The following is a 12,440-nucleotide window of genomic DNA, read 5'->3' on the forward strand; positions in this document are numbered from 1 at the left end:
TTAGGGACTTACTGAAAGTTTTTAAATTTAGAATCCGCAATTCATCTTATTACTTTGAAAAATATCAGACAGGTGTTAATTTAAGATAATGACGACCCCACTTTTTCAGGAAATACAATACAGCTAAATTTGCAGAGAAAGTATTTCAGATGTCTAAACGCTGTTCATAAGGTAACCATTCGTATCCCTTCCAGTGGTGTTTTTTCTTATATTTCGTGTAACTTTACCTTGTGTTCTATTAATGCGGTGAGCCACATTTATGTGTTCCATGGCTTTCTTAAGCTACTGGAGGCTATTGCTTTCAACAAAGCAACGGGCGATTCCCTTTACCGACCCCTACAAGCTCGAGCAGTATTGCACACGATGTAACAGAACGCTGACTACAGCTCATTGTTTCTCTTCATAATAATTCAGCAGAGGTTTCAGAGGTCGAGACTGCGAGACGCAAGGGTCGGCTAGAGAAAGTGTGCGCTGCGTTTGCTCTCTGACGCCTCCCCATGATCCAGCTGTTATCAGTTCATTTTCCATTCTCCGTTTATGAGCCCTATCGCGAAAGCTTCGTGATGTTTTAGGAGCTTAGCATTCCCTGTCCAGGAGATGGGAACATTGACGTCCCGCGTCTTAGGTGATAGGCAGCGCTCGTAAAACCGAGAATTTTCGTCTCCATTAAGGCAGCAAAAGCCTCCACATCCTCCTTCACTTTTATGATCCTATCCTGAGTTTTCCATATGTCTCCTGCAGTTCATCGCCGGAAATGAGAGTGACCACCCTTTGCATTGTAATTTTAATAATGTTTTACACATCGTTCATTACTTTACACCCCCTGTTAAGCCCAGGAATTTAGAGAGTACATAGGGCGAAGCAATAAAAGACAAGGAGATCTCGCTAAAGTCATTTTTATTCTTTGAACTGTGTTTTACAGAAATGAGAAGACTTATTTACAAACTCACTGTACCTATTGAAATTACTCTGCATTAGTAACGATTGGAGCTTCTCGCCGTAATAAACAGCTGTGCGTGTAACGCAACACTCCACTAATAATTTGGCCACTTTGGACAACGATATCATCACGTTGAGACAATATCTTAGCGGATTACTGATTATATTATTTAAACAAGGGTTGCATAATCATGGACAAAGTTCAGGAAAAGTTCATAAAAGGAAGTCGATTGCACAGTAATCAAGAATTTATTCAAATTCAAAACCTACATGAAGTTTTATTGCAAAGATACTCTTGAAAAGAAAAAAAACCTAATGCGAACTATTAAAGTTAACTGTGTGGGACTTACAAATACATCGAGACGAAGATTGAAAGACGAATCAATCAGAATTCCTCTTCTGATCAACTAGCATTTTGGAATGCAGATGAAGCAACACAATTAACTTTTTGTAAACTCTCTTCGCCAGTTTTGTAAAGGCCTCGTCGCTGCTGCTATGAAGGCCGAGTTGCCACAGTAGGCCGAGTTTGTGAGTTCGTGAAATGGCTTCTGGTGCAGTACACCAAAAAGACAATTTCTCCTTACCATTATTACACAACTATGCCCCAGAGTCAGTAAATAGAAGAGGAGAACGAAGGTTCTACAACACTCCTACAAATTAGTAACTAAATCACACAAATGAGTTAAAAAGCTTACTTATCTTTGTGTCTTGACGAATAAGAAGTCTGCAGCACCACTTGTAATATAAAACAGAAAGCGGCTCTCAGTGGATAAGTGCAAGTAACCGTAGGTAAAATCCGCAGTCCAATTTTAAAAGCAATTCACAACTATCTGTTCACTTCTAAGAGTTCCATAAGCGACATTTCCTGTCGAAGACAACCCTGGACGATGATCTACAACCAAGTGGGCGAGAGCTGCTCTTCTGTCTTCCAAGCAGGCGCCTGTCCGTTGTCGCCCACTCATTGGTGGTTTTTACTCGGCCGGCAATCGGCCGAGGCGGAGTCGATATATTCATCCTAAGTGCCACACATGGCGCTGTGGAACCCGGGAAAGCGGCGAGTCTCTATGGCATTGGCACCAGCTCGCATCTTTGCGCCTGTGGTGCTTCTGCCCTGGCTGTGTCTTGTTCGGACGACACAGCAGTGCTTTGTTTCCAAGATGCACAAAGAATCAGCTTAATTGCAAACTCTTCAGAGTGCAGGCTCTGAAAAGTAGCATCTCTTGCCATAGCAAAAAGCGACACACAACTCGAAACAGCACCGTCAGCATTGGGCGAAGGCCAGGAAGCAAATGACATTTTGCACCGGACGAAAAGAATCAAAAAATTAAAAGTTCTTCGTTCTCTTCTCAAACTCCGTCGGAGGAGCAATAGTAAGTGGCTCTCGTAGAATGAAAATAGAGCGGAACGTTACAAAAGTTTCCCTGATATGGCATACAAACGTGCATAAACAAATTAGGCTGGTGTCCAGTTTCAGTCGTGCGACTGTTACCGTCGTAGGTTCGAATCCTGCCTCGGGCATGGATGTGTGTGATGTCTTTAGGTTAGGTTTAAGTAGTTCTAAGTTCTAGGGGACTGATGTCCTCAGATGTTAAGTACCATAGTGCTCAGAGCCGTTTGTACCATTTGAACCAGTTTGTGTAGAAGGGGAATCAGTACACAGAAATAAGCCGAACAGAAAATGCAGTTCACAAAGTGCTAAATTTCTCACGTTTCATGGGAACGGAGAGACAGGATCCTTGCTGAACAAACACTTGCTGTATCTCAAGCGGGACTTCGGGGCTAAGGCACCGAAGTGGCTCTGTGTCAAAGGTTAACTCTCGGAAACCGTAACTACAGAATACACCGTGCAGGCCCTGGGAAACTGAGGCGATACATCCCGGTAAGAGAAGCACTAAAAACAGCCGTGGTCGAGCGCGGGCTTCCTGTTGTGACGTTAGCTGCGTAACCGGCCAGTGTTTTGACAGCTGAGCAGGCGAGCTGAAAGTGTCGGCCAAGGCTCAGTAGCAGATGGCGTCACCTTCTGAGATGCCCTGATTAGAAGACTCACTGAAAATGAGAATTTTAGACGGCACGTCAGGCAAACGGAGGCTCTGGCCGCGTGGTCGGAAAAACCCGACCGTTGAAGTGAAACAGGGAAATGCTAACCGCTCTGGCCAAATTGGCTGGCCAGAATATAATAGCAAATAATGTAATGAAAACTTAACTAGTGACAGAGAAATTGACTGTAGAGACAAAATTAAGATGAGTTGGTGGCTGAACACGCGCTGGCGATTCGAAGTGTAGTTTTTAGACTACTGGCCACCACGGAGATGACGTGTATCAGACGCGTAATTTAACCGACAGGAAGAAGATGCTGTGATATGCAAATGATTAACTTTTAAGAGCATTCACACAAGGTTGGCGCCGGTGGCAACACCTACAGCGTGCTGACATGAGGAAAGTTTCCAACCGATTTCTCATACACAAACAGCAGTTGACCGGCGTTGCCTGGTGAAACGTTGTTGTGATGCCTCGCGTAAGGAGGAGAAATGCGTACCATCACGTTTGCGACTTTGATAAAGGTTGGATTGTAGCCCATCGCGATTGCGGTTTATCGTATCGCGACATTGCTGCTCGCGTTGGTCGAGATCCAATGACTGTTAGCAAAATATGGAATCGGTGGGTTCAGGAGGGTAATACGGAACGCCGTGCTGGATCCCAACGGCCTCGTATCACTAGTAGTCGAGATTACTGTCATCTTATCCGCATGGCTGTAACGAATCGTGCAGCCATGTCTCGATCTCTGAGTCAACAGATGGGTACGTTTGCAAGACAATAACCATCTGCACGAACAGTTCGACGACGTTTGCAACTGCATGGACTATCAGCTCGGAGACCACGGCTCCGGTTACCCTTGGCGCTGCATCACAGACAGGAGCGTCTGCGATGGTGTACTCAACGACGAGCCTGGGTGCACGAATGGCAAAACGTCACTTTTTCGGATGAATCCAGGTTCTGTTTACAGCATCATGACGGTCACATTCGTGTTTGGAGACATCGTGGTGAACGCACATTGGAAGCGTGTATACGTCATCGCAATACTGGCGTATCACCCGGCGTGATGGTATGGGGTGCCACTGGTTACACGTCTCGGTCACCTCTTGTTCGCATTGACGGCACTTTGAACAATGGACGTTACATTTCAGATGTGTTACGACCTGTGGCTCTACCCTTCATTCGATCCCTGCGAAACCCTGCATTTCAGCAGGATAATGCACGACCGCATGTTGCAGGTCCTGTACGGGCCTTTCTGGATACAGAAAATGTTCGACTGCTGCCCTGGCCAGCACATTCTCCAGATCTCTCACCAACTGAAAACGTCTGGTCAATGGTGGCCGAGCAACTGGCTCGTCACAATATGCCAGTCACTACTCTTGATGAATTGTGGTATCGTGTTGAAGCTGCATGGGCAGCTGTACCTGTACACGTCATTCAAGCTCTGTTTGACTCAATGCCCAGGCGTATGGAGGCCGTTATTACGGGCAGAGGCGGTTGTTCTGGGTACTGATTTCTCAGGATCTATGCACCCAAATTACGTGAAAATGTAATCGCATGTCAGTGCTAGTATAACATATTTGTCCAATGAATACCCGTTTATCATCTGCATTTCTTATTGATGTAGCAATTTTAATGGCCAGTAGTGTAAATTACTTCACGTTAAATGTTTTATGGATATACTGAATCGATATTTCTACAATGGCTAATGAGAGGTTTAGGAACGTTGCGTCTACAGATAGGTCTCAGTCAGCACTGTCAAACTTTCATACGGGGGCTGTTCGGAAAGTGCGGTCCGATAGGTCACGAAGTAGAAACCATACTGTGTTTTATTTGCAACAATCAGATACACTTTCTTGCTACTTCTCTACATAGTCGCCGTTCGTACTTAGACACTTGTCGCAAAGTTGTACAAACTTTCCATTATTTTTGTCATGGGCACTTCTTCTCTTCGCTTGTTCTCTATGTTTGTCTGCAGCTCGATGTATGTGCGAGGGTGTTGCTTATATAGGTATCGGTTCATCTGAGCAGAGATAAAAATAATACGTCTTCTAGTTTCATACAACTCGGTCCAGATGCAGGGTACTGCTCTAGAAAGATCTCTTTTGATAGATATCGATGCCTCCACTGCCGTATGTATGGCCGCTGTCAGTTCTTCAGCTTTAACGTCTACATCATTACCCAGCGATGGACTTCCTGGACACTGAAACACTCTTCTGAGTTCTTCCCAAGTGCCTCCTTGACGTTTTATTTGGACCTTATGCACATGTTTTCTATAATATCTTGGATCTCCTTTCCGTAGCTATATAAAGTATGATATTCCGATCACTCGATGTCATTCCACTCTCAAGCTCCCAGCCTTTGATTTCTGCTAGAGTGACGGCTGTTTTTGGCGGTGCAGTGACCCTCACTTCATACATTGTCGGACTGCGAGGTTTATTCTATACCTATAGGTTATCTTCGACGATTATCAGTCAGGCGACTGTAGCACACTACTGACTTCGAATTTGCGTCAAAGTCGTACAGAAGAGGTTTAATTCGTCCTACGTGACTAATATCCTTTATTCCTATTAGATATTCATTGATCGCGTCACTAAACTGAAAATGCGTTGAATCCAAGACGCAGCTCTCCTTTCTAGTTAACTGTCGGTGGACCACGATTGATAGCGAATGGTTTGAAGAACATTCTGGACAATTCGAGCGAATAATTTGGCCCCCAGGTTATCCGACATGGCTCCCATCTCACACTTATATGACATAATCTAGAGGTTAGTTCGTACACAAAACCTTGCAACGGCAACACTTTCGCATTGATGGATGGCTATAGATACATTGTGGTTCAGCGTTTCAGCAGGAGACTTGTAACGAATTGTTGGGTCCATGCCACGACTAGTTACTGCACTATACGGGGCAAAACGAGGTCCGACATGATATTGTGAGACATAGCATCACTTTCATCCTTCGGTGTAGTGCTGCCTACTGAAGCAAAACAAAGTTTGCCGGTACTGTATTTGAATCCACAACAGAAACACCACGGGGCTCAGAGCTACTTTTTAAAGGGAACAAATATGTACTACCGACATGTAAATGACAGAACATAAACAGGAACAGGTCCACAACAGATTTATGGAAACAAAGAGAACGTGATGCAGCTGGCTATGCTGGAAGAGTCTATGGCGATTACCACAGCGTTAAGACATCTGATAAGGAATATGCATCCAGTAGGAGAGTATACGATTTTTTCTGTACCTGATTTCGCAGACGGAATCCATTTCGAAGTAAACAATCTGCCAACAGAAGTGGAACAGCTGAAGAACCTATTGAAAAGAGTTTCTGCCCGAAGAAGTGAATCATCGCCCTTAGAAGCACTATACCAGCACTCTGTGATGACACATGGTCGTACAGCATGGGATGACAGACGACAATGGCCAGATTGTCGACACTCCTAATGTAAATATAAACACGACGGAGCATTGCCATGAGAAGTGCCAGCGTACTGCATGAAACTGTAAGTGTGGCACAGGAGTAGTTTCATTGTGCTTTCAAGAACCGTATACTGAGAGAGGGAAGGTCCTCGGTATCACAACAACTGCCGAGAGAATCACGCGGTGGGCAACATCCTACGGTAAAAAATAATACACTGTAAGAAAGAAATAAAAACGACGCACACGAAGGTGTTATCCAACTGATCACTTATTGATATTCATACAGATACGGACGAAAAATGCAGAACTGTAAACTTTGGTGGCCGGCGGTTGAATGTGTGACACGGCAACGCAATTTCAGCGCGCAACTGGCAAGGTTATTAAACAGGAGGCTTGTCGATACCAGTGCACAAAGTCTCTACGACAGTAGCTATGCTTTGCAGGTAGGTGCGCGAACTGGATATGCAGGTGACAGCATTTGAGAGAGTACATGTAGTGGACTTAAAGAAGCCCGTTGGAGTAATCGGTGAAACACGCCATATTTGAATAGGAGCGACGTAACTATATGACGATGCTGACAGGAATGGCTGAACCATTGCCGAACTCAGCGCCAAGAAGGAAGCGGTCGACCTAGACAGACGACATAACGTGAGCGTCCAGCAATCGTCAGCGAGGCACTCAGAAGCTCTGATCTACCATTATCATCGATACAAAGTGCAACCGGTGCCTCAGTGAACACAGCGACCATTAATATCCGACTGACGGAAACGTGGCTGAGCTCACAGCGCCCCTTGGGCGGTATGGAATTTCACTGACTGGATTAGAATTGTCTTCAGTGATGACCAGCGGAGACGTGTTCTGGTTGATACCCTGGACAGCAGTTAGTTACCAATCTGACTTTCGCCCACCTTATTGGCCGACGATCAGGAGTGATGATGTGGCGTGCCGTTGCATTTCATAGCAGGACTTCCCCCCTCCCCCACACTCCCCTCCCGTTCTCAATAGATAACGTGTGGAACTGTTTTAATAAATACGGTCTGTAAGATGATGGCCCTTCAAACGCATGAATTTCTGGAACTAGTGCTGACATTGCATGGCACTTTATAAACAGTCCCACATAAATTGCAATGACTTCTCGAATCCTCGTTTTCAGCTCACTGGCTTGCTGAACAATATGTAGATATGGTCGAGAATTTTGCTGCAGAACAACTTCTAAACTTTCTCAATACAAAAAATCCTTGATTTGAGGAAGATTGAGCCAGGAGTTCCTACCACCAGGAGCCCATAGACAGCCGTTCGACACCTCTTTCGAAACCATGTAATTTCAAGAATTGGTTCCAGTCATTGACCATGAGGAGCATTACATTTTTAAGTTCAAAAATGGCTCTGAGCACTATGGGACTCAACATCTTAGGTCATAAGTCCCCTAGAACTTAGAACTACTTAAACCTAACTAACCTAAGGACATCACACACACCCATGCCCGAGGCAGGATTCGAACCTGCGACCGTAGCAGTCCCGCGGTTCCGGACTGCAGCGCCAGAACCGCTAGACCACCGCGGCCGGCCATTTTTAGGTGATTTTGTGAAAGTTTTTCATAGCGCTATGCAGTATCTCAGCACTCGAATCCCGAAATGCATGTGTTTGAGTAGAAATTATCTTACAGACCTTACTTATTTTTGTTGTTGCATTTCGTCTCTCACATTCTAACAAGTAAGGCCCCATTACACCGTCTGTAGACAGGGAACACCAAAATGTAGTGTTTATGTTGTGTATTGGTTTTTTGTGGAACTAACGCGAGTTTTCAGCTGCAAAATATCTGAAATTCTGATTCCTTAAATACACTCTCATATGGAGACAACCCTCATCCGGCTGGGTTCAATGCTACTTCGTTTCCTTGCTGATCGCGGTGTAGCTCGTAGTGTTTCAACGTTTTCTAGGTTTCGCTGAGTGCATTTACCTCCTGACGGAATACGTTTTTAGAGCTGAACTCGTCCTCTCGAAACTGTCCAGCTATACGGTGATGGAACTGCAGCATGACGTCCTAAATTCTAATGATGTTGGCATCCCGTCCTGCAATAGCCAACATTTTCGCAAAATGTCCTTAGGAAAAGTTCAAGTCACCATGCAGTCCACTGCTACATTTTCACTAAATGACAAACTGTAATTTTGTTGCTTTAATTTGTTCTGATTAGGGTGCTGATAGACAATAAAAGCGGTTTAAAAGCTGTGAGCTGTCTGGGGAAATTAACCTTGCATTACTGAGCAACTGTTTCACCAGGTATCCAGTCTAGCTTACCAAATTCCCAACCAGACTAACATTAATTATAATCTTTTAATAGTCATACGATAACCGGTGATATATATATATATATATATATATATATATATATATATATATATAAGAGAATTTAAATAAAAAGAAATAAAGCAGTTTATATTTGCAAATTTATTTTAACATTGATCATTGAAATTTCAGCATATTAAACTTGATTCATAACTAAACTGGTGCCTTATTTAGGATTGTGAAAATGTGAGATTGTAATCTTACGGAACACATCAAATATGGAGCCAAGATTGGGAGACTGCATACAACACTGCATTCATAAAATAACACACGAAGAACGTTGAAACATATGCAAGAGGAAATTAACCACAACCAACCGATTCAATTTTCACCCAAAGAAGTTACGTTCGTAGCACAATCCTGTCCGTCATGAAATTACCACACACTGGTACACTAAATTCATACTAACTCTCTGTGAAATCTTCGCGAAAAGAATAGCTGAGGGCTACTTTGATGATTACACCACATGCTTCACGTGGCCAACTTGGTTTACACAAAGAGTGTAAATGGTTCAAATGGCTCTGAGCACTATGGGACTCAACTGCTGAGGTCATTAGTCCCCTAGAACTTAGAACTAGTTAAACCTAACTAACCTAAGGACATCACAAACATCCATGCCCGAGGCAGGATTCGAACTTGCGACCGTAGCGGTCTTGCGGTTCCAGACTGCAGCGCCCTTAACCGCACGGCCACTTCGGCCGGCCAAAGAGTGTAACTCCACAATAATTTTGATAATTAAAATAAATTAGATCGAAAAGCAATTTACAAAAGAAAAACCTCGAACTGGTTACTATCGTCTTACTATTAACCTGATGGGTCAAACAATTGTATAAGCACGTGGTACTGGTCTCACAAAGTCACCCCACGTGGGTTGAACATAAAGATAAGTTGCTATATTGAAAAATATTGTCAAGACGAGACGTTATAATCTCGCAGACAGACTGACCTGGGCTCCTACCAAGGGTGCTTCCGTATACAAAACGGAAGTGACCAGAGAGGCAGCTTCTATAACAACATGACAAGGGACGGACAGGATCATACTAAGAATAGAAACCTCTTTGCTTTTAGAAATCATAGCTACCTGTTTCGACGTTGGTCCTACTGTTCTCTAGCAGACAGGCGTGTCTGCTACCATCCAGCATGCAACTAGAAATACATTTGCTCATTCATTCTTTCACACAGAAGGAAATGGGGATGACAGTATCTTATCATATACAATATATAAAAGAAAGCGGATGTAGGCTCCGTATGAGACTGTGTGACATGAATTACATATAAACTGTGTTTTAAAGTGTAGTAGTGTGACAGATCGTTCTTGTTTATGTGTAAAAGTAACACGTTTCACTGCGCAGTCTCCTCCCCGATAGTCAGAAACACCACAGTAAATTTAGAAGAGGAATTGATGCCGTAAATGACAACAGATTTAAGAAATTAACATGAAAGGAATCCTACAGAGACCTTTCAAAACAGTTGGACACAAAGGGTTGCCACTCCCTTGTCGTCACCAGCTCCTGATGACTGCCATTACTGCTTTCAAAATTTGCCGTTAAGGTCTCATTCCGTACTTCCCAAAGGGCGAAAGGATACCACTTTTTATACGATTTCCATTCAACGTCTTTTAACTACATTCTAATTTTGGTTGACAAATGCAGTATTTGTAACCAATCCAACTTATTTACCAGTTCTTCGACACGTTCATCGTAAAGTGATCTGGATTAAAGTTATTACGCAATTTGCTTTTGCCTAATTTTGTAGGTGACATGTAACTCATTTTCAGCAGTTTTGCAGTTTATAAAAACTACAGCTTATAATCTCATTACGATTTAGGAAAGTAGCGAGCGAACATGGAAAGATACTCTGTCTAATCCAAAGTACGCAACTGTGGTCAGGGGAAAGGCCGCAGATTCACTCATCGCAACACTGCTCTGCTTCTTCCGAACGAATACTCCACTCCTCTTCTACACTAAGACAAAGGCATCCCGCTTCTGCAGGACAGATTCAATATCATCGTGAGGTCCTTCTACGAGAAAGCGGGCCAGTCCTGCAATCGGATCGTCCGTGAACCGAGCCATCAACCACATTACAGGCCACTGACCCGTTGTCTCGCAGATGACACAGGATATCATCACCACTTCATCCAAGGCCAACTTGTATAGGTAAGGTTTTTCTTTTCTTACTCACAGGAAGAGCAGGAACAGCATTTTCATACTTACATTCCTCAACATGCAGAGAAAGAAAAGCTCGCCAAAGTAGTGTCAGCGTCAGCAACACTGGAAGGTGTTACGTATCAAATGATACTGAATAATCATTAATAATAACTGAAACCACACGACGTACAATTTACAAAACACAAGTGTTCGGCTGTACTTACTTTGTGCGTTTAATTTGACACACTTGACCTGTAATGTTCCAAATTTGCGCTCTTGATTCATATCTCAGACGCTTTCCAAAGGAAAACAGCAGTAACAACAATGTGAAATCAGAATTGTTCTCTTTCTGAAGCACACGGAGACACTGCTTGGTGTATACGCTTGACGTTTTCTTGGAGAGAATTGAACAGTTTGTCGAAAGCGTCATATTCATTGACACCTTGTAGAATTTTGGGAAGACGTTATGAACTGCACGGGTATTGCAGGACTGATTCAGGGTCATCGTGAGGCCCTTCTACAAGAAAGCGGGCCGGGCCAATTTCGGCAGACAGTGCATTGAGGATACATTTCCCAAATTCAAACCATAGTGCTGCATTCGAGGAAACATTCGACTGTCACAGTTTTCGTAGAATTCTCTGACGTTAAGAATATTTCTGGTTCTTTTTTTATAAGTCATCAGTGTATCAAATGATTTGATGCTGCCGTCCATATTTAACTATTTTGTGCTAGTATTTCATACGTACTTATTTACGCTCAAAATCGTCTAAAATTCGTTTTACACATTCTAGTTTTAGTCTTCTCCTACTAATTACTTGCTGTACTGCTGCTTCCATCTCAATTATTCCTTGATGCCACTGTAAGTGTCCAACCATTTATCTTCTGGCGAGGTTCTTCCATATAATTCTTCAACATCTGTTTTTTGTAGTACATCTTCTTTTCGCACTTTACCTGGTCACTTAATTCATAAAATACTTCCCAAGCTGACAGTTTTTCTGCTCCAGATTCCCGATAGTCCACGTTTCACTCCCACACTGAAAGCTTACAACATCATGTAAAATTATAGCTGAATGTAAAAACGAAATTTTGAGCAACTTTAACCACGATTTATACGGCACATTTTCAAACATGGATCCCTGGAAACGTCATCTCAGTCGGATTCTAGCTGAATGTTGAAACGAAACTTTGAGAAAGTTTTATTCCGATTTATACGCCACATTTTCAAACATGGATCCCTGGAAACGTAATCAGAGTCAGAAGAGTATTTACTGACGTGGTAGAACCTTCACAATTAGTACAGGAACTATCGTAAGACTTTTCTGTTGTTGTTATGGTCTTCAGTCCGAAGACTGGTCTGATGCAGCTTCCCATTCCACTCTGTCCTGTGCAAACCTCTTCGCCTCCCAGTAACTGCAATTAATATCCTTCTGAATCTTCATACTGTGTTCATATTCTGCCGCTCTCCTTCTACAGTCTCCCCCCCCCCCCCCCTCACACCTCTTCAATACTAAATAGGTGATCCGTTGACTTCTAAGAATATGTCCCATC

Source organism: Schistocerca nitens, chromosome 9 (assembly GCF_023898315.1).
Source record: "Schistocerca nitens isolate TAMUIC-IGC-003100 chromosome 9, iqSchNite1.1, whole genome shotgun sequence".
In the NCBI taxonomy this organism is placed as follows: domain Eukaryota; kingdom Metazoa; phylum Arthropoda; class Insecta; order Orthoptera; family Acrididae; genus Schistocerca; species Schistocerca nitens.